The sequence below is a fragment of the Hylobates moloch genome, unplaced genomic scaffold (genome assembly GCF_009828535.3).
Source record: "Hylobates moloch isolate HMO894 unplaced genomic scaffold, HMol_V3 SCAFFOLD_4, whole genome shotgun sequence".
Classification (NCBI taxonomy): domain Eukaryota; kingdom Metazoa; phylum Chordata; class Mammalia; order Primates; family Hylobatidae; genus Hylobates; species Hylobates moloch.
In genome coordinates this window covers 42392903-42415698 of record NW_026652279.1, presented here as the reverse complement: position 1 = coordinate 42415698, position 22796 = coordinate 42392903, and the positions used below count along the sequence as shown (strand labels likewise).

The 22796-nt window shown below is 42.9% G+C and overlaps 1 protein-coding gene and 1 non-coding gene across 2 annotated transcripts in view; one reads left to right on the top strand and one right to left on the bottom strand.

Annotated features, from left to right (window-relative positions):
- ARHGAP31 (Rho GTPase activating protein 31) overlaps positions 1 to 22796 on the top strand; it is a 125884-nt gene that overhangs the window by 35376 nt on the left and 67712 nt on the right. The window lies entirely within an intron of this gene.
- On the bottom strand, positions 13456 to 13557 carry LOC116467642 (U6 spliceosomal RNA). Its single transcript, XR_004247858.1, has one exon. It is a non-coding gene; the product is annotated as a U6 spliceosomal RNA (small nuclear RNA).

The window sequence follows — 22796 nt, the reverse complement described above, 5'->3', positions numbered from 1 at the left end:
CACCTCAGTCTCCCCTCCCAAAATGCTGGGATAACAGGTGTGAGTCACCGTGCCTGGCCTCCAACTTTTCTTAAAGCCAAATAATCTCAGCTTCTCAATTTTTCTACATAGGTTTAGGGTCCACTCACCTTCTGGGTCATACTCCTCTGAACATTTCAGATTCCTCTAAAACTCCAGTTTACCTATGCCCCTTATAAACTGTGTCCCCAAGAATGGGACATAATGTTCCAGGTGTGGACTGAGGAGTGCAGAGAGTAGCATTCTCCCTCCTCTTTCTAGACACTGTGCTTCTAATGCAGCCTTAGACACATCAATGTCTTTATCAGCCACATCACACTTTGGACATAGTGTGCTTCCTGTTGTCTGCCATAGCCAGGAGGACAATGAGTTGTGTTTTCAGAGATGAAAAAGTGATACTCAAAATGGAAAGCATACTATATCACATTAAATATAAAATATTTATAAGATTTTTTAAATTGAATGTGGTGTTTGCTTACTACTTTCTCAACTGTATTCATCATTAGAAAGATACGGGCTTTGGGATCAGACAGGCCTAGGAATGAAAACTATCTTGACCCTTTCTGGTTATGCAGCCTCAACCTCTCTGTACTTCTGTGTTTTCATTTATTAAAGGAGATAATACCCACTTTCCAGGATTGTTGAGGAGAGGAAATGAAACCATGTAAGTAAATATGTGGCATATGATAAATGCTTTAAATAACTCATAGAAAAAGAATAATCATTATTATGATTCTAAAAGATAACAGACAATTAAATCACCTATGTTGGAACCTCATGACATGATCATATAGCCATCTCATGTACCTTGGAAGGGACCTAAAAGTCGTAGGGCAAGCCAGTCTGTCTGAGAATATAAGTGAGTCCAGTGTGCACAGTCCGCAAAGGCTATCCAGAACTAGAGACTTTAGGGGTCCCTGCCACTTTGCTGCCTTCTAGATCGTGGTGGCCAATGGCCACCAAGCTCATCTTTCTTCATGGTTTATTCTCTTGAGCCACATGTCAATATAGCCTGCAGCAAGTTACCTAGAATTGCCCAACATGCCATTTCATGGCCAGAACTACACGCACATGCCACAAAAACACCACAGGCTCCTGGAAGTCCTCTGTAAAATCTTTGGAGCCTTTGTGAGTGGGAGCAGCTAAAAATGAAACATTCAGGAGGTATTGACGGAGAACTAGAAAATACAGAATGCTTATTGCAATGGATCTATACCTGGCTGGGATCCTTTCTTTGTGAGCCTGCAGAAGTTCTGAAAAGAGAAGTTTCTCTTTCTAGTTTTCTCCCCTCCTCCTTTGCAAGGCCCCAAATCTAGCTGTCCATAACCTCCTTCCACGGAGTCTCCAGTTATAAACAAAGGCCTCTCACAGGGCCTTCCCACCCCCAGCCAGCTGTATCCAAGGTTACAGTGGGGAACTTCGAAACAGGACTTGGCTCTCAAACAGAAGATGCCCTTCCTGCCCGCTCACAGAGCTCACGCTCATTCCACAGTGCCCAGTGAAAGGACAGACTGTTCTGTGACTGAACCATGAGCGTATTGAGAGGAGTCTGTCCGCAGTGTCCCCACCAAAGTGTTATCCAAGCCTCATTGTGTGAGTCCTCATTGGTTCCGAGAAACCCGGTAAATGAAGACCCTGTCTGGGTAAACAAACAAAGACGTTGAAGAAGTCAAAGTGGAGAAGAGAATGAGTCTGTGTCTATGCGGAGTGAGTTTCCACTATCATCAGTGACTCCATTAGCCAGTTGCTTCATAAAACCAACTAGTGTGGTAGATATTTCCATTCAATCATCTGATTGTTTGAACTGATCTAAGCACCCCAGTTAGTGTTGTGGAGAGAGCCTTCAGGAAAACAGCAAATGAGGCTCAAAGGCAGGAGCTGCAGTTGGGAGAATGTAGGGGGTGGGATTTGTATATTTTCCCATGTGCCTCTTCATATCTTTAGTGGATCAATTCAGCTGTCCTAGAGAACCCAGAGCAGCCCAAGCTGCAGAGGATGGCATGGCTAGATCTACCATTACAAAGCAGGGTGATGCCATCAGCTCAGCGTGCGGGCATCATAGGAAAAACCAGCCATCTTGTATTCCATACCAACGGCATGATTATCTCATGACCCGATGGTCTGTGTTGCAGTGGCCAGGAAATCAGGCAGGGTGTGCATTCCTTCGCTGGGAAAAGAACCATGACTCCTGGCTCTCAGTGGCTTTGTTTGTTTTTAGGGTTGTTTTGTGGTTGTTTACAGTGTGGATGGTTTCTTTCCACCATCAATCAGTAAACTGTAGTTTTGGAACCATAAACCTGGATTTATTATTATGTTAGAGCTAATTTTCTGGTGAGCCTTAAGCAAGTCACTTCCCCTTGGAATCCCAGCTTCCTCATCTAAACAGTGAAGAAAATGGAGATTGTCTCCAAGTGACTGTCAGCTAGAGCCTTCTATGGTTCTGTGGGGAGGGCCCTTGTCCTTCTTTATCTCTTTATCATTTACCCACACCACTTAGGAGAGACTGTAACTAAATGGGCTTTGAAATGCTTTTAAATAGACTGTTGCATACACATATTAAGTATAGGAACAGACCTGTTCTGTATATGTGCGATATATTTATAAAGTGTGTGCCTTTGAAAGCATTAAAAATAATCTCAGCTGTCAAACTCTTGCTTCACCAGGGTGCTTTCAAGCTGCTCTCCTCCTTATCAATGGCTCCTTCAGATCCACCACGCTGCACATTCTTCAGGAGGTGGCATGGCTAGTGGTGGGAGTGAGGTTGTTTATAATCTTTCAGATTAAAATGTCATAGGGTGCTTCTCTGAAACTGCTGACATGGTTCAAATGTCCACTTCTGATGGCCTGCCCTTGGTCAAATGAGTTCCAGGGGTGCTTGGCTGAGACCATAAGGTCCACAAATCCGCCCCAGGGTCCCCATGCTAAATAATAAAACATTGTTTCAGCCCTGAGTCACGTTTCTGTAGCACTCCATGATTGAGATGAGATAGCTAATGTAGTTTACGTGGTTGTATTTGGGAAAAAAAGGCCATCAAAATCGGCCCTTTAATTGCTTTTCTTCTGTGTGTAGGTAGAGTATATGTTCTCAACAATTTGAGAGAAAAGAATAAAAATGGAATAGGTTAAGTGAAGCCGTATTAATTACTTTTAGACTTTAAATTTAAAAATACTTTAAATTTTAGACAAAACAGGAAAAAATAAAACTCTGACTCCATGTTGGATTTTGAAAAGGAGTGAGGGAAGAAGGTGTATATATAGTACCTGCAAACTCTCATAAATATTCATGAGTCCTGGGCTAGAATGAAAATCATCGAAAACATTCTGAATCTAGTGACAAAAAGAAAACAGCTCCAAGAGCCCTAAATTCACTATTTCCTCTGGCTTTTAATGTATTCAGGCATAATCACCTCTTCAACCATTTTGAGGGACTTGAGATTGATAAAATATGATTTAATACGGAGAAAACCATTTTAGCAGGATTATGAAAACCAGGGCTCTATTCAAGTTGGACTCAGAAGAAACCTCATAGGGCAGCTAATCCCAGCCCAACCCAGTACAGGAATCCTGGACCCAGGAGTCATCCAGTTTCTGCTCAGCTTCTGCAGTGCGTGGCTGCCTGCACCACCTCACTACACCGCCCATTCCCTTAGGTGAAGAGCTCCACGGGACTAAGAGTCCTTTCTACTACTGAGCTGAACAGCACCTCTCTCATTTCTGTCTTTGGGTCCTGTTTTGCTTTCTAAGTCACAAAGAATATGTTTCCACCTCCTTCTGCTTGAAGCCCTTTAATTATTTTAAAAGTTATTACTTCGCCTTTAGATTTCTCTTTTCCAGGTTAAATCCACCAGCTCCTTCAACCATTCTCCAGATGAGCTAGTGTTTAGGTCCTCTGGATTCTCTTCATCTTCCTCTGGATTCCTTGTTTTTTGGTTTTTTTGAGACAGAGTTTTGCTCTTGTCACCCAGGCTGGAGTACAATGGCATGATCTCGGCTCACTGCAACCTCTGTCTCCCAGGTTCAAATTATTCTCCCATCTCAGCCTCCCAAGTGGCTGGGATTACAGGCGCCCGCCACCACGCCCAGCTAATTATTGTATTTTTAGTAGAGATGGGGTTTCACCATGTTGGCCAGGCTGGTCTTGCACTCCTGACCTCAGGTGATCCACCCACCTCAGCCTCCCAAAATGCTGGGATTCCATAGGCGAGAGCCACCGCACCGGGCAGATTCCCTGCATTTTAAGATGTGCTTCTACAAGCTGTAGCCAATCCTCCAGATGTAGTCTCTCTGGAGCAGAGTGCACAGGGATCTCTTTTTCTCTCTCTGGCTCGTTCTCTCTCTCTCTCTGTCACACACACACACACACACACACACACACACACACACACACACACACATGCAATCACGACTTCCAGACCTGTAGTGGTACTCATTACTCATGGAGCCTGGCTGAGTGAGCCTTTTTTTGGCAGCTTTGCCCCGCTGCTCACTCATGTTGACAAGTAGCAGGCAATTGTCATGGTCTTTGTCCCTGACTTCCTGACAGTGCTAAGCAGAGGTCAAGGTACTTTCACAGTGATAATGAGAACTTCCATTTACTAGTCCCTCCTCTGTGCCAAGCACTATACTTGAAGTATAGCAGATGTTATTTAATTCAACCTATTAAGTAGATACTGCTATCTTCATTTTCCAGTTGAGAGCACCAAGGCTCAGTGAGGCTAAATAACTTGCCTAAAGTCATATAGAAGACTAAGGGCCAACTTGGATTCCAGAGCCCAAGCGTCATCTATCACATTTTGCTGCCCTCATCAAAGGTGCTATTTGTTCCATATGTTGGAAATACTGGACCCAAACAGCCCAACCCAGCATTCGGGTTTGAACCAGGCATGTTTGTTGGAAAGAAATATTGCTCTTTCTTCTTCAAAAAGGGACTCTGAATTTTCATTAATATTAATTTTCCACTATGAACCTATTATCTGTGTATGTATCCTAACTTTCTGAGAAGATGTTTTCTAACTGTTGCACATTTCTAGAAGGAGCCAAGGTCAGCAGCTCCCACTAGCATATTACCCACTGTGTAAAGGAGCATTTCTTTAGTATCTGAAGCTGTTCTGATTTTGCTGTAGTACTAGAATTTGTTCATTACGTTTACTCCAGCTATATTCTTTTTAAAAGTATTTCGTCTTTTCTGAGCTTTTTTCTTAATACATGTGATAAATGTTTATTTTAGAAAGTCCTACTTCATTATCATATTAGAGAGATGTCTAGCTTAGATTTGTGTAGCACTCCACAGCCTTTGTAATCCATGCCTCCCCACACTTTTCCTTCCCAACGGTTATTACCTCCATTGACAGGTGAGCTCAGGGAGGTGAAGTGACTTACCTAAAAATTCAGAGTCAGGAAGAGGCAGAACAGAAGCAGGATAGAACCTAGTTCTGACTCTCACCATTTTATTCCTTTCTTTTCACCATGCTGTTTCTTGGTTCTTCGGGCTTTCAATTATTACACCTCATTATGAGAAGTGTTTTATGACTGCTACTTTGTGAGAATTTAAGTACTGAAGTAAAATTGAAATAAGCTGCCAATCCTGCTCATTAAATGTGGTGGGTGGTTTAAATGACATTGCCTGCTTTATGTTTGGTCTTTGTTATCACCAACAGTCTCAGAGTCACTGATCAACCCTGGCACATGTGCACAGCATCATGGAGAAGGATATGACCCAGATGTGCCCTAGACAGTGCCTCAACTCCTTTAAAGACAAAGAAGAGTGGAATATAGGCTCCTGGAGGGGGACTGATGCCCAGGGACCCCCTTCCCCCAGGCACAGTGAGACCTCTTGCCCTTCTGGCACCTTGCTGACCTCCTTTAGTGGTGTCCCTGATACTTCATCTCCCGGCTCCCCCTCATCTCCTGTGTGGCTTGCCGTCTTGGCCCCCACTCCAGCCCCCACCCTGTCCTTTTGGCCTGGTTCCTTGGCAGAGCTCCTGTCGGACCAGACACTTGCGTGACTGCTGGTGCCTTTGGCTGGGCTCCCTTATCCCTGAAGGCTCTTTTCCTGGCTTCAGACCCTCACTGGGAACCCAGATGCTGCTTCTGGAAACATCCAAACAGTAGCTCTCAGCTCCCTGGTGAGATGCTCTTGACAAAGGCCAAATTTCCCTGTGATTAGGGAGCTTCAGCCTTGGGGCTTTGTGGTCCCCTCGAAGTCATGCCTTCTGGGCCCATCTTCAGGTAGGGTGACCCATATAATTTATCATCCAAGTTGGGGCACCTTAAGAGTAGAAGGGAGTGCTGTTAATAATTTCATCTGCACGATAGGAATAAACAAGGACCATCCCTGGCCAGCGGGGATATGTTCCAGGTTGTAGTCAGCCTGACTCTCCCATTGAACAACAAAGGTCCACGTTTATTGGAGGCTGACTCTGCACCAAGCACTGCACTAAGCACTTTACAAGCGTGCATTATTCATTTAATTCTTACAATAATCCTATATGTGTAATGTTGCCCTTATTTTACAAAGGAAGAAACTGAGGCCCAGAGAAGTTACGTAATTTGCTTGAGGTCACATCAATTAAGTGGTAGGCCCTAGTCTGACTCTAAAGCCTTTACTTTTCAATCCTCCTTTTGGGTCCTGACCAGTAAGATAAAGGAATCAATGGAAATGAAACCCTTCAGTAGGGAGACAATGGAGATAGTCTCCAAATTAAAAATGAGTTATGCTGTAGAAGAACACTTGTATGTTGATTGCTCAGAATTTGAAATTCATTTTCCCATGGGAAAAAAAAAGATCTAAAATGGTGGTTAGGCTCCAAGCCCAGCCAACAAAAGTCTATGCAGACTATAATTTCACTGTGGCCTACTCCTCTATGTAATACTGAACTGGCAGGGGAAGCAGAAGCCATAGATTTCTATCATAGTTCTTTCACATACTGGCTATGTGACTTGAGACAAATTATTTAATCTCTCTGAGCCTCAGTCTTATCATCAAAATTGAGATAATGTCTAGCTTCTAAAAAGTACAAGAATCACAGGAGATAATGTACATAGAGTTTTTAAAAATAGCACTTATCACACTGTAGGAACTGACCACCATTTATGACATTGCCAGGACGCAAGCCAAGTTTTGGAGAACCCTAACCCCGCTCCTCAAAGTGGAGACATAAACTCCTATGGGATGGATGGGGTAGCGGGAAGATGGATGACCAGGCCAGGGCAGGCCAGGGGTTGTCTGTGGAAATGCGTTCTCCTTGGTGAAGCCAGTGGCGCTGTGAGAAACACAGGAAGAGAATGGTATCGGGGAGGAGAACACAGGCTTCCACAGGGATTTGGGGCCCAGTTGGGCGAAGAGGAGTATGTGGCAGCCACACAGCAGTGGGGGTCTGCACTCTGAGGAGCAGGGGCATTGGTCTGTGGCTGCAAGGTAAGATAGCCTTGGGGGCAGTGTCTCCACAGCTGTCAGAAGCTGTTCTGGTTTTGGGGTTGGAAAGAGCAACAGACATTTCTACCTAGGGATTGTTCATGGTTCGTGAAGATAGCCACTCTGCAAATGGGCATCAACAGCTGCCTGAGAGTGCACAGGAAATCTAGATCCTGGGTTGAGTTTAAAAACTGGTTCTGGCCAAGAGCGGTAGCTCACGCCTGTAATCCCAGCACTTTGGGAGGCCAAGGTGGGCGGATCCCTTGAGGTCAGGAGGTCGAGACCAGCCTAGACAACATGATGAAATCCCCTCTCTACTAAAAATATAAAAAAATTAGCCAGGCGTGGTGGCAGGTGCTTATAATCCCAGCTACTCTGAAGGATGAGGCAGGAGAATCGTTTGAACCTGGGAGGCGGAGGTAGCAGTGAGCCAATTTCACACTATGGCACTCCAGCCTGGGCGACGAGTGAAACTTGGTCTCAAAAAAACAAAACAAAAATACTGGTTCTGAGTAAGAAGTCTACAGAAGATTCATTTAACTATAAAAGGTTGTATTTCATTTGAAATGGCTCTTGACTTCCTAAAATGGGTATCGCCTTATTTTTTTAAATTCTTAGAATTTCTTATAAGTCCCAAATTAGACTTTTCTCTACATATAAGCAATTTACATCAGCCCGTCGCTAGATGGGCCATAGTGTAGATCTACACTGACCATGTCAGCAGGGATGTACCATTATGCAGCAGCGGGAGAGGGACACCTTGCATACCCAAAATAAGGGGATGTGTCATCAGCAGAAAAGTTAAAAATGACAATAAAACCAAGAGTGGGTTTTAATCACCAAGCACTGATAATTTCTAATCTTGACAGTGATAAAATATTCCTCCCCACAAAATCTTTTGTTGGTCTAAGTTCTAAACAATTGCTGCATTTACTGCTGGTTTTATTTTTAATTTTTTTGAGATATAATTAACACACCACACAGCCACCTATTTAAAGTATACAAGTCAATAATTTTTAGTATAATCACAGAGCTATACAACAGTGACCACAATCAATTTTAGAACATTTGCATCACCCTCAAAAGAAACCTCATACCCATTAATAGCCATTTCCCATTCCCATACCTTCCCACCTACTCCCCCAGCCCTAAGAAACCATGAATCTAGTTTCTATCTTTATAGATTTGTCTATGCTGGACACTTCATATGAATGGAATCATCTGGCTTTTTGTTTCTGGCTTCTTACATTTACAATGTTTTCAAGGGATATCCACGTTAAAGCTTGTGTTGGTACTTAAGTCCTTTTTATTACCTAATGATATTCTATTCTATGGATATACCACAGTTTGTCCATTCATCAGTTGATGGACATTTGAGTTGTTTCTACTCTTTGGCTGTTGTGAATAATGGTGCTGTGTCCAGAACTGAGTTCTTGGTCTCGCTGACTTCAAGAATGAAGCCGCGGACCCTTGCAGTGAGTGTTACAGTTCTTAAAGATGGTGTATCTAGAGTTTGTTCCTTCTGATGTTCGGACGTGTCCAGAGTTTCTTCCTTCTGGTGGGTTAGTGGTTTCGCGGACTTCAGGAGTGAAGCTGCAGACCTTTGCATTGGGTGTTACAGTTCATAAAGTTGGCACGACCGGAGTTGTTCATTCCTCCCGGTGGGTTTGTGGTCTCGCTGACTTCAGGAGTGAAGCTGTAGACCTTCGCGGTGAGTGTCACAGCTCATAAAGGCGGCACAGACCCAAAGAGTGACCAGCAGCAACATTTATTGCAAAGAGCGAAAGAACAAAGCTTTCACGGTGTTGAAGGGGACCCAAGTGGGTTGCCACTGCTGGTTCCAGTGGCGTGCTTTTATTCCCTTATTTGGCCCCACCCACATCCTACTGATTGGTCCATTTTACAGAGAGCTGATTGGTCCGTTTTACAGAGTGCTGATTGGGTCCGTTTTACAGAATGCTGATTGGTCCGTTTTTACTGAGTGCTGATTGGTGCGTTTACAAACCTTTAGTTACACACAGAGTGCTGATTGGTGCATTTACATCCTTAGCTAGCAGAAAAATTCTCCAAGTCCCCACCCAACCCAGAAGCCCAGCCAGCTTCACCTCTCAGTGTTATGAACATTTGGGTACAAGTTTGTATGCAGATATATGTTTTTATTCATTTAATGTCTATATATGCCTAGGGCAGGAATTGCAGGATCATAGGGTAACACTGTGACACTGTATTGACATTTTGAGGGACTGTGAGTTTTAATAATATGTATGTGAATATATTTAGTATATTAGTACACTTTTATTATTTATCCTTTAATAAACATGGGTTAGTACATTTTCATTCCTTGTCCTTTAATAAATATTGTATCAACATGGATGTTACTTGGAGAACTCCTACTCATAGTGACATCCATGACCAGGTAACACAAGGGTGTTACAAGGATGTTACTCCTGGTTGAGTCCCAAACCATGTCCACGTAACACATGGACTCAACTAAGTGTTCATTTAACAATTAGCTTATGCTCATTTAAGTAGTTTGACCTTGTTTCAGGTGCAGTGTGTGTTTCTAGCTCCTGTGGTACTACATATTCCTGTATTTAATCAGTAGATGTGAAATAAACAAAAATAGCACAGTAAATACAGAAAGAATCAGAACTTAAGTCATTATATGACCACTTGAGGTTTTTGTTTGTGTTTTAAATTTAAAACAGTGACATAGGGTGCAGACTTCAAGGTATAATATTTTTGTTTCATAAGTACAAATTTTAGTTCATACATGACATATTTTACTGAATTTTAATATCTTTAAAGTAGAATTCTTTTTTTCATTGAAGCTCAGAATTCAAAGCTAAAAATAGAATTTTATTCAAGTTAAGCTTGAAAAGAGTTTTAGTTTTATTTTAAAACTAAAAAGCAGAATCAGAAAATACCAATGATTGCTGTTATTGCATTATACACTTATTACTGAACATAAATCCATTCTGTAGAGGAGGGTAGCATTAAAAATCGTCTGTTCCAGATGTCAGATATGCTAGGCCTGCCACTGTGTATGAACTTGTACAAGATGACCAAGTTATTTAGGAAATATTTCTTGTATTGAGTAAGCTTAAATTGACAGAAGAAAATGGAAACAGATTGGCAGAGTGGAAGGAATTCCTGGCTAAGTTATATGTTTAGGGAGCAGTTCAGAGTCATGAATTACTTGGGTATATGAAGACTGGATGAGAAATGGAAATTTGGGGAGTTTGAATAAGAGGGTAAACCTGGGCCTAGGTCTGGAGTAGGAAGCAATTTGAGATTCTCAAACAAGACAGCAACTTTGGTGGGGGAGAGCTAGAGTTTCATCATTTTGGCAGCAACACACAGCATGAGTGGGAACAACAGAAGACCACAATGAAAGGCGAATTATAAGGTTGGTCAGTAAATTCAGGCATTAGCTAATGACATTCTCCTTGAGGGTAGCAGTTATGGAGAAGGAGCAAATCAAAGAGATCTTATAAACAACACAGTAAAGATGTCTATTTTTCCCTAAGCTGACTATAAGTTTAATGCAATCCTTATCAAAATCCCAGCAAGGTTTTTTTGTAGATATAGATAAGCTTATTCTAAAACATATATGGAAAGGCCCTAAAATAGCTAGAACAATCTTGAAAAAGAAAGATAAAGTGGGAAGAATCACTCTACCCAGTATTAAGTCCTAGTATATAGCTACCGTATAAAGGTGGTGTCCTATTAGCAGAAGAACACAGATCAATGTAACAGAATAGAGAATCCATTAACTCCCCCCCACCCCCCGCATCTCCGACCCCACACAAGTACAACCAACCAACTTTTGACAGAGTTGCCAAAGCAATGCAATGAACGAAAAAGAGCATTTCCAAACAATAGTGCTGGAACAACTGGACATTCCTAGGCCAAAAAAAATGAATCTTAATGTAGACTTTATACCTTATATAAAAGTTAGCTCAAAAGAGATCACAGACTTAAATATAAAATGCAAAACTATAAAACTGTTAGAAAAAAAATTAAGGAAAATCCTTGGAATCTGGGCCCAAGCAAAGAGTTCTTAGACTTGACACCAAAAGCATGACCCATAAAGGGAAAAATTGATCAATTGGACCTCATCAACGTTAAAAATGCACTCTGCAAAAGACCTTGTTAAGAAGTGAAACAATCAGATAGCGAGAGGAAGAAAATAGGTGCAAACTGCACATCCAACAAAGGACTAGTATATGGAATATGTTTAAAAAAATTTCAAACCTCAGCAGTAAAAAACAAACAATCTAATTAGAAAATGTGCAAAAGACGTAAGCAGACATTTCATCAAAGAAGACAGACAAATGGTAAGCACACAAAAAGATGTTCATCATTATCAGCCACTAGGGAAGTGCAAGTTAAAACCACAATGAGACACATGTCATTTGGTCATTTCTAATTTGGCTGGGCCACACATTTATGGCACACACGAAGGGTCTAGTGTCTAGAAATTAATAATTTATCCAGTAAAAGAGCTTAGCTGATGCCAGTGGCTGTCTCTTAAAGTGACTTGTTCCCTTCTCGTTTTGTCATCAAGTGTTCTAATGATATTCCCAAATTTGAAGATCCACAAAGGTCTCCAGAGGTAGCTCTCCCAAATGCCACATCTAAGTCCAGCAGGATTTAGTGACCAAGTAGATATGGGAGTAGCTCAAGTGTCTTTGAAAATTAGCACCATTTGACCTTATGTGGGGCAGAGCCTGGGCCACTTGCCAACTGTGTTATGTGACAAGACACGTATTTCTTTGAGATTCAGTTTCTTCCTTTTAAAAGGAGAATGACAGTTCTTCCCTTACAAGGTCTTGTAAGAATTAGATCAAACACCATGGATACGAGGTACCCAGCCTAGTGCGCAGTGTGGCTGTGGGTGCTGTTTCCATACACAAGCCAAGGCTGCGGTCTCCAGGAAAGATTTAAGTGAGTCTCTTTCCGGAGTGATTTAATTTTGTTGACCATGTGGCTGAGAGTATCTGAAAAAAATCCCAAATCTGTTATTCTGCCTTGCTCTTCTCTTAAGTATGCTAATGTTTGTCCGAACACATATCTTGTTTTTTTCAAAACACAAGATCACTTTAACTATACCCGACTTCTTCCCTTGGTCATCCAGCTGGCCAGAGGAGCTGAGCAAATGCCTGCATGAGCTTTCCTTCAGTGTGTGCATTAACATGGGAAACATCATGGGATTTTGTTTTTCTCATGCAGTGGAGCCTGTACAGAGAAGGTACCCATGAATATTTGCTGAATGAAAAAAATGAATGAGTCTTGATGCTATAGAGGAGTTGGGAGTCAGGAGTCCCCATATATTCTCTTAGCCAGGAAAATATTTGGAGTCAAGGACAGCAGATAGTCAGGGAGGTAGGGCACATAGTTTAGTCTAGGTAGAGTTAGACAGATGGTCATAAAGGGGTGGGGAGGAGAGGGTGCATCCAACTGAGGAAGCCTGGAAAAGCTTCAGTGAGGACATGGTTGTCTTAAGCTGGCGTTGCTGTTGCTGATGATAATAATAATAGCAAACTAGTATGTAACACTTTTTATGTCAGGCACTATTCTAAGTGCTTTCCACAGGTTAACTCATTTAATCTGCTCAGCAACTCGGTGAGGGAGTTACTATTATTCTCCTAATTTAACAGATGGGGAAGCTAAGGCACCAAGAGGTTAAGAAATTTGCTCAAGGTCACATAGCTTGTAAGAAGAAAATCTCCCCAAAATTAGCATTATGAACCCTTGAAATATGGTTCTAGGAAAGCCAAGGGAGTTCCATCTGCTCTGATAACAGTATGACTCCCATCTTCTTAAATATATATCTATAAACAAGAGTAGCTGGACTTCACTGGGCTACTATATATACTCTTGTTGCACACTTAGAATGGTCGTAGTAACTCACAGTAAAAAATGCGTCACTGATACTATGTGACAACCAAAAATCTGTGTGTTAAGACATTCCTGCTACCTCTCAGGGGTCTCCCAGACATCCTCTCACTTTTTTTCTTTTTAATATGGAATGCTTCGTGAAATTTCATGTCATCCTTGCGCAGGAGCCATGCTAATCTCTGTGTGGTTCCGATTTTAGTATATGCACTGCCCAAGTGAGCATGCCTCTCACTTTCTGACATGAGACTTAGAAGTTCTGGGCACTTCTAAAATGTTGATCAAAATCATAGCAGACCATAGGTCACAGCTTGTACCTAACCTGGTCCCTACCACTTTTTTATTAAGATCATGGTTGTTTTACTTGTTCATATTCATGGCCACATTCCTCAAAGTAGAGTCCCTCTCTGTTTCACAACCTGCTGTCCTGTGACTGTGTGTGTGTGTTTGTGTAACAGAATGTGTGTTATGGTTGTGTGAGCTTTGAAAGAGCAGTTACAACCTAGGCCTCCCAATGATTTTTTGTTAATGAGCCCTGCATCCTCATCCAGCTCTAGCAATGCTTTGCTAAAAACAGACTGAGGTCATTCATGTGTAAATGGAAATACACCAAGAAAAAAATTAATACCAAATGTACATCAAGATCAAAAGAAAAAATAAATTTCTCAATGGAATACTCGGGGCTATGCAGAGACTATTGGTCACTGCTGCTTCACATATAATTGAAAGTCAGAGCATGTTTCAGTAAGGTTCTTAAAAAGGCTGGGACCAACCAGAGGCTGTGATTTGAGAATCCCACAAGGATGACTGCCCCCAAAACTGGCTGGATCCTGAATTACACAGGGAATATGTACCACCAAAAACTGTGATAAATGCCAAAAAAATAAGTAAGAGCCTCCAGGCCTATGGAACTCAGGGCCTAGAACCAAAACATTTTCATTTAGAGACAAATACAGGCCAGGTGCAGTGGCTCAAGCCTGTAATCCCAGCACTTGGGGAGGCTGAGGTGGGCAGATCACCTGAGGTTGGGAGTTCGAGACCAGCCTGACCAACATGGAGAAACCCCATCTCTACTAAAAATACAAAATTAGCGGGGTTTGGTGGTGCATGCCTGTAATCCCCACTACTCAGGAGGCTGAGGCAGGAGAATCGCTTGAACCCAGGATGTGGAGGTTGCAGTGAGCCGAGATTGCACCATTGCACTCCAGCCTGGGCAACAAGAGTGAAACTCTATCTCAAGAAAAAAAAAAAAAAAAGGACAAATACACACAATGTTATAATGAAATTAGCATCCATGAACTATTTGATCACAAATTATAATTTGATGAATTTTTCAAAATCAAAAATATATAAACATGTCAGAACAAATCATTCTCCTGATTATCATTGACAAGTGAGTCTACAGAAATAAATGTAGACCTTAGAATGACACATTCATTTGTACATTCAATCATGCATTCATCCAGGGAGTATTTATTGAGCTCCTAGTAGGTGCCAGGGGGAACTCTGAAAAAAGAGCAGTATAGGAAGCTGGTTAAGAGTGGGGTTGGGAGTCAGAGAGACTGGGCTTAAATACCTGCCCTACCACTTTACAAACTGAGTGATGTTCTGCAAGGGAGTAAACTTCCCTCAGCCCCTGATTTCTCAACTGTAAAATGAGGACTGTTAAACTTGCCTTGCAAGGTTGGACTGGATGAAGTAATGTATGTGACATACTTAGCCCAGTGCCTGGCCCACAGTAAATGTTTGAGGAAAAGGGAGGAGCCAGGGGAGGTGGTACTCTCACAATTCATACTTCCTAAACTCAGAGATACCCTGGCATCTTCCTCTTCGCTTTTCTAGAAGAGTGCTCCAAAGGTACATCCCCCTGCCCCAGCCCATGTACATATTCATACCATCAAAAATGTGGCTGGTAGCCAAGGAGCAGAGCCACCAGGAGGAGGTTCATGCAGAGGCAGGATTAGAAGACAAAGACACCTGTGGGAAGGGAAAACCTGATGAGGATTTCAAGGCTGGCTTCATCCTTGCTCTCCCTTTTCTCCCTGAGACCAGGTAAGAAAACAGCTTCCTCTTATCTCTGTAGGACATGGAGCTCAGGGACACTCCTGGACGTCTAGAAGCCTCTTAACCCAGTGGTTAGTTTGGCTCCCTGACACACCTTTCTCAGCTGCTGCCCATCCTTTCTCAGTTCCTCCTCCTTGTGGAAGAAGCTAAATCTGAGAGGTGTCCCACAAGTAGGCCTCAGGTTGGCCCTGGAGGGCAAATAGGAGTCGGAAAGATTTGTGATTGTGGCTGTGCGAGTGTGATACTGAGAGGGAGCACTGCTGCTGGCTGGGGGCCTCAAAGAGTGGGAAAGGAACTCAGAGACAGAGTTGCCACATTCAGCAGATAAAAATATTAGACCCTGGACTAAAATCTGAATTTCAGACAAACAACAAATCATGTTTTAATCTACGTCCCATGCAATACTGGGGGCATACTGATACAAAAAGTTATTCATTATTTATCTGAAATTCAAATTTAAGTGGATGTTCTGTATTTTATCTGTCAACTCTAATCAGAAAGGGAAGGAGGAGAACATCGACCATTTTCTCTGTGTTTCCGTCTGAAACCAGGTAGGACACAGTATCTCTGAATAGTCTACCCATTCTGCAAGTACACCCTCATATGGCTGAAGCCTGTATCCTAGTCTCTTTGAGGAGACATTGAGTCAAAGTCCCCACCGTGCAGGGCATGGTGCTGGGTGCTAGGAATGCAGAGGTGTACAACAGCCCCTCACTTAAGGACCCACTCACTAATGGAGGACCAAAGCCCAATGGGACAGTAATCACAACTAAAATAACAATAGCAGTTGTTAATATTTATTGAGAGCTTATTGGGCCACTGTTCCAAGCACTTCGTAGATTATTTTATCTATGTTTTTGTTTTGTTTTATTTGTTTGTTTGCTTTGTTCTGTTGCCCAGGCTGGAGTACAGTGGCGTGATCATGGCTCATGGCAGCCTCAACCTTCCCCCATCTCAGGTGATCCTCCCACCTCAGCCTCCCAAGTAGCTGAGACCACAAGCATGTACAACCACCCTGGCTAATTTTTACCACCCTATGAGGTAGATTGTATTATTAGCTTCAGTTTTCAAATAAGGAAACTGAACCTTGTAGGTAAGGTAACCAACCATACAGTTTTTTTATCCGAATTGAGATGTGTTTTGTTGATTTTTATTTCTGAGAGAAATTTCACTGGTGGTGGGATTTTTTTTCTTCTTTTTTTTGAGACGGAGTCTTCACTCTGTCACCCAAGCTGGAGTGCAGTGGCACAATCTCGGCTCACTGCAAGCTCCGCCTCCCGGGTTCACGCCATTCTCTTGCTTCAGCCTCCTGAGTAGCTGGGACTACAGGTGCCCGCCACCATGCCCGGCTAATTTTTTTGTATTTTTTAGTAGAGACGGAGTTTCACCATGTTAGCCAGGATAGTCTCGATCTCCTGACCTCGTGATCCGCCCACCTCGGCCTCCCAAAGTGCTAGGATTATAGGCGTGAGCCACCACGCCCGGCCCGGTGGGATTTTTTAAAAAATTTTTTGGAGATGTGTATTTAAGTGAAAGGGAGCACAATCCATAACTACACAGAGCAGCAGGTGTCCTCTGGAGCTGCCCCAGCACACTGGGGTTATGGCATTCTACTTACAGGAGGCATGCCTGGTCTCAGTGGTAGAAAGGGGCAGTGGGAGGCTTTGAACCGAGGCAGAATGGCTCCAGAACTCATGCCCTTAATCAGGAACAGTAAGAGTGGAGACTGATCAACAGGCACTTCCTTCCATTGGCCGCTAAGCTTCTGGGGATGGGGCCTCCTGTTTTGCTTCCCACTGTGTCCTTGGAACCTAGCACCCAGCACCCAGTACCCAAGCATAGAGTGGGTGCCAAAAAGCACTTGATGAGCAAATGAAGCTGGGAAGCCTTTATGGAGAGAGTAGGATATGAGCAGAGCTTGAATAATGGAGCGGACCTGTACAGGGACCTCTTTCTCGTCCTGGCTCTGTCCCTCTTCCCAGGTGCTTGAGGCAGGATCAGTGAGAGAGGGCCATTCAATGAGCTCTGCACATGACTGCAAACCAAATCTCTGGGACATAAAAAGGTGACACCTATTCTAGAAACTAAGTCATGAAGGACTCTGTTAGCCCGACTTGACTCTTTTACATGGACACTCAGATGCTCACTGCCTGCCCTCTCCAGTCCAGATCCTATAGATTTAGAATCCATCACATCTCCTGCATCCTGACCAGTTGACTGCCCTCTGTTGGGCCCTGTAGCACCAGTGGTACTGTCTTCTGGATGAGCTGACCCCCAGGGAAGTCTCCTCAACTTCCATCTCCTTAACCAGCTCAGGACTGCTTTCCTCTGTGTTCCTACCGGAGGCCCTAGCCTGACTACCCACTCCCAGCAGCTCTGACTGCACCCACAAAGCCTGCTACTTCCATCTCTTCAGTGAATTTAAGCCTACAACGATCTACTGCAAGCCTACACCCTCTTTAAACAGGAATCATGAGATCTTTAGAACAATAAACAAACCCCTCCTTGCTGAGGGTCAGCTACTCACTATTTAAGAAGAGAAAGCAAACTTATAGAAGGGGAGAGACAGCCTCTGGCAGCTGGCTGTCCCGTCTCTCCACAAAGATATCATTAAACCCAGTGACTCTTGCCTGACAGCTGTAGAATGAACAAGGAAGGGCTCTCTCTGGCATTTTTGTTCCACCCACGATTTAACTGCATGTAATTGAACTAACTAGACTGTAAACTGAGGTTATGGGCAGTGTCTTATAAGTATAAGCTACTTCTTTGAATCCCAAAAGTCTAGCACAGTGTTTTACTTCTGGGAATCCAATAAACATAATTCATTTGAGCTGACTGCTAAGGGCGTGTCTAAGCTTAAATATTCTAAATTACTTCTGACACCAAAGTGCTAGTTAGTCTGGGACAGAAAGAAGCCCAGGTACTTAAGCCCTAATCCTGAAAATCAGAGAAAAAAGGAAATGTTAATCACTTTTCAAATCACTCTGGTCCCCTTGTCTCAGTCTCTTTCCAACTCTAGGGGCTTTGCTGCTGTCAAGCTGGGTGACCTTGGATAGGTCCCTAAACTTCCTGAGTTCTTAATTTCCTGGTGCTGAATCAGGCAGGTTCAATACGATGAGCTGACGGTCTCTTCCAACTCTGACATTCCAGGATTCTGGTTGACCAAAAAGTGGAGAGCAGGGATAGCGTATGGAGTGGATACTTGGGGGCGGCGATGGTGTCCCTGGGAAGGAGAAAATAAATATAGATCTGGGGAGAGACAAAAAGCACTAGAGACTAGGGTACACTTTGTCATCGCTTCAAAGGCTCACTGTGCTCTCACTAAGATGGTGTCATCTGTCACATCCTACATGGTGTCCAGCTGATGCCCATGCACCTGGGCCCAGCCTTTTCTTCCACTCATTCCTCTATGTATGTGCTCTGCCTTCTTCCTGGCACTGCTCAAGGCACAAGGAAATTACCGGACTATAAACTGTGGCCAAGGGCAGTGTCTTGTAAGTTGAGTAAGACAGACATAGCTCTGCATACAGTTTACAGAATAGAGGAAAAGCAGATGTCTTAAAACAAAACAACTCAATTAAGTATTAATAGCGAACCCACTGATTTAAGACTGCATCAAGTATTCCCTACTCTTGGAAATCAGGTAAGGCTTCCCAGAGGAGGTGACCAGGAGATGGGTCACCCCATGCCTGGATCACTTCCCAGAGGGTCTTTCTGTCTCTAAATGATCCTGACAGAGCTTTTAAAACACCAGTGTCTTCATGGAAGCTTTACAGTGGCCTCCTTGGGTACAAGCTCAAGTAGAGATTCCGTCTCCATTTGAAACCTCTTCCTGGCTGTTGCTCCCAGGACAGGCTGTTGTCCTTGGGTGCCCAGAGTACCCTGGGTATATCTCTGACACCTTCTGTGTACCAAGAAAAGGGATTAGAATATGAGCCTCACCATCCCTGGGCTACCCTTGAATCAGATATGACCACTGACATTTTCAGTAGCAAATGACTAAAAATTCTAATTCTGAAGCTCTTAAAGGGTGAGGAGAGAAAAAGTTGGAAATTAAAAGCAAAAGAGATCTGTTTGATATTCAGATTCTCTAATTCTAGAAATAAGAGCGTCTGTATGATAAACTAGCATTCTCTTTGCTAGTTGTCTGTGTCCTTTATATCAGGGGTCCCCAAGCCCTGGGTTACAAACCAACACCTGTCCATGACCTGTTAGGAACTGGGCTACACAGCAGGAGGTGACTGGCGGGTGAGCCAGCAAAGCTGAGCTCCACCTCCTGTCAGATCAATGGCATTAGATTTTTGTAGGAGCCTGAACACAATCATGAACTGCACAGGCAATGGATCTAGGTTGCAGGCTTCTTGTGAGAATCTAATGCCTGATGATCTGTCACTGCATATATTACATGTAATAACATATACATGTATTTACATTACATATTACAATGTAATAATAATAGAAATAAAGTACGCAATAAAGGTAATGTGCTTGAATCATCACGAAACCATCCCCCTGACCCTGGTCCATGGAAAAATTGTCTTCCATGAAACCGGTCCCTGGTGCCAAAAAGGTTGGGGACCACTGCTTTATATATTATTTATGACTGCCTCCTCCTATAAGGAAGCGCCCACATATTTGACAGTAATCCTTTGTATCATCTTCATCATTGAGCTTTAATCCTAAAAAGAGTTGTCTCCTGGTACTCCAGGGGAATTGGTTCCAGGACCCCCATGGATACCAAAATCTATGGATTGTCAAGATCTTGATATAGAACGGTGTAGTATTTCCATGTAATCTATGCACATCCTCTCGTATACTTTAAATCATCTCTAGATTACTTATATCTAGTACAACATAAATGCTATGTAAATCATTGTTACACTGTATTGTTTAGGCAATAATGACAAGAGAAAAAGCCTGTACGTGTTCAGTACACACACAGCCATCCTTTGTTTTTCTGAATATTTTCAACCCTCAGCTGGCTGAATCCAAGGATGCAGAACCCACAAATATGGGTGGCTGACTGTATATCTGGTGAAAATTACTTCTAAAGACAGTGCTGAGAGCAAAGGTATAACAACTGTGAGTGAGAAGAGGAGTGAGCAGGTTTGGATAATTGCAATATCTGGCCTCTGAAATGAATGCTGGTTCCCCATAGGAGGCATTTCAGAGAATACGAAGTAATTTTTGAGCTGCAAAACTTCAGGATAAAAGCTTGAATATCATCACCCCTTGCTGTTTTAACAAACCACAAATTGCTACTATTTTTTGCCTGATTTTATATAAGGAATAATATATTATCTATAAAGGTAAAAGTGTAGTCTCTCTGCAGAAAGTGTATCTTTTTGTTGGGATCTGTCAGAGATACAGAGAGAAAATTGAAGAAGAGGCCAATGTGAGTCTCCAAAATATTTTACATCTTATCCCTCAAGTATATTCCCTGGGGCAAAACAGAAGCTCATAGAAATTCAAATATCTTGATTTGTATGATAAAACAATGTCCAGAAACCTAGGCACTGCAGCAGAGCTTGGTGTTCCATTTTTGGTGAGTTATTCTATTTGAGGTTACTGTAAAAGCCCTAGGGAGGACTTCTCTGGGCTGGTTCTGAAGAACGCAGGAGAGAAGCATCTCCTGGGGACAATTTCCATCCTGGACGAAGAATGTAAAGGCAGAAGGGGTGTTCCGAAGAGAACTGTGGGGAGTTTACGTGATTAGAGAGGGTGATGTTGGGGTAGGGGTCACGAAGAACTTAGCATTCCTTGCTATAGACAAACAATTAGATCTGTGTTTTGAAAAGCTCATTGGAGCAGCTGGCAGGCAGCTGGATTGAAGAGACTCCTGGAGTCCTGATAACAATGGGCTGTCCCTCCTCCCCGGCCTCTTCAATTGTTCCATGAGCCTCTCCCAAATTTAACGAACTATTTAAAGAAGATCTCCAAGTGTAGCCCCGAGAATTTGCAGGGGAATCTTCTGGAGTTTGCACTCTTCTTAAGCTCCTGGGAGGCCCCTTTGCTCAGAAATATATGAGAACCTCCAGGAGAATTGTTTCTGGGCAGGCTTCCCTGCTTCCATTTCCACTATTGAGAATGGTCATCTATTCAAGCCCCGAGTCTTGTGGTAAATTTTCTGTACATAGATGGATAATCTTAAAGCATGAACACCAAAGAGATTTCAGTGCTAATAGAAGGGGATGAGATTTGGTGATTTTTTTCTTTTGCTCATCTTTATTTTTAACTTGCACTACTTGTAGAATAAGAAAAATGTTAACTAAAATAAATGTAATGAGCACTCTGTATTTGCAAACACTGAACAAGCTCATGGAAGAAATGAATTGCCTGACAAGGGTTACAAACTGCAGGGAAGTGCCGTTGTTTTCAGCAGGAAAGAGAGGCCTGGTAACAACAGGAAGCGCTGGGAGGCCTCAGTACCAAGGCTTCCAAGCAAAGCGGTTCTGGAAACAATGGCTGCCTGTGGCTCGGGAATATTGGGCAGGAAATGAAAGGATGCTGGGGTGGGGGCTGGGGCACAGCGAGGAACTGATAAGCTTTACCTGGCTGTTCTTCACATAATCGTAGCTGGCCCAAGATGACGTCATTTTTTATAAATGCTCCCCATCTCCCATCAGTAAAATTGATTTTAGAAAAATACAAAAACGAGAAGCCCCCAGAATGGTTTCCGTAGGTCTGGAAACCATTAGGAAGCTCTACGCCTGGGAAACCAGAGGGTACAATAAGCAAAAGAAGGGATTTCTCACTCTTAGGGCATGGTCAGATCAGTGCGGAGAGGACCTTCAGAAGAACTAGGCATCTTTTAGAGCTAAGTCCCTGGAGGATTCCAGCTTCCATAAAAATAAAAATAGCCTTGGGGTTAAGGGGAGTCTAGCCACACCAAAGGAGGTATGTCTAAACCTCTTGAGATTGAAGTTTGTATTTTATTTAACAGAAATTTCCGTTTATATGGATGGAGTGAGCTGGGGAACCATTAACATTACAAATGAGAAACAAAAACAAAACAAACAAACAAAAAATTACCCTAATGTTTTGTCCTGAAAGACCTAGCTGTAAACCAGAGCTGGTAGGAGTCAGGACCTGAACACTGGCAGATAGAAATCGAATCTGCCTTCTTAATTTCCAGCCCAGCCTCTCCTCCCAGTGTCATCCAAGAAGCTGACAGATCCTGGAAGGAGGTTAGACCTGGAAGAAACATAAGGATCCAGAAATCATTTGGATCCAGAACTTGTTTCTAGCACAGATGAAAGTCTGAGGCTGGCAGTGGCTGATTTGCTGGAGGACATACAACTGGTTCATTTTGCTGTAACTGATGGGTACCCCAGCACCTACTGCCTGGAAGATACCTAGGGGAATTCAAAGAAGAGGAAAGTTACTCTCCTAAAATGTC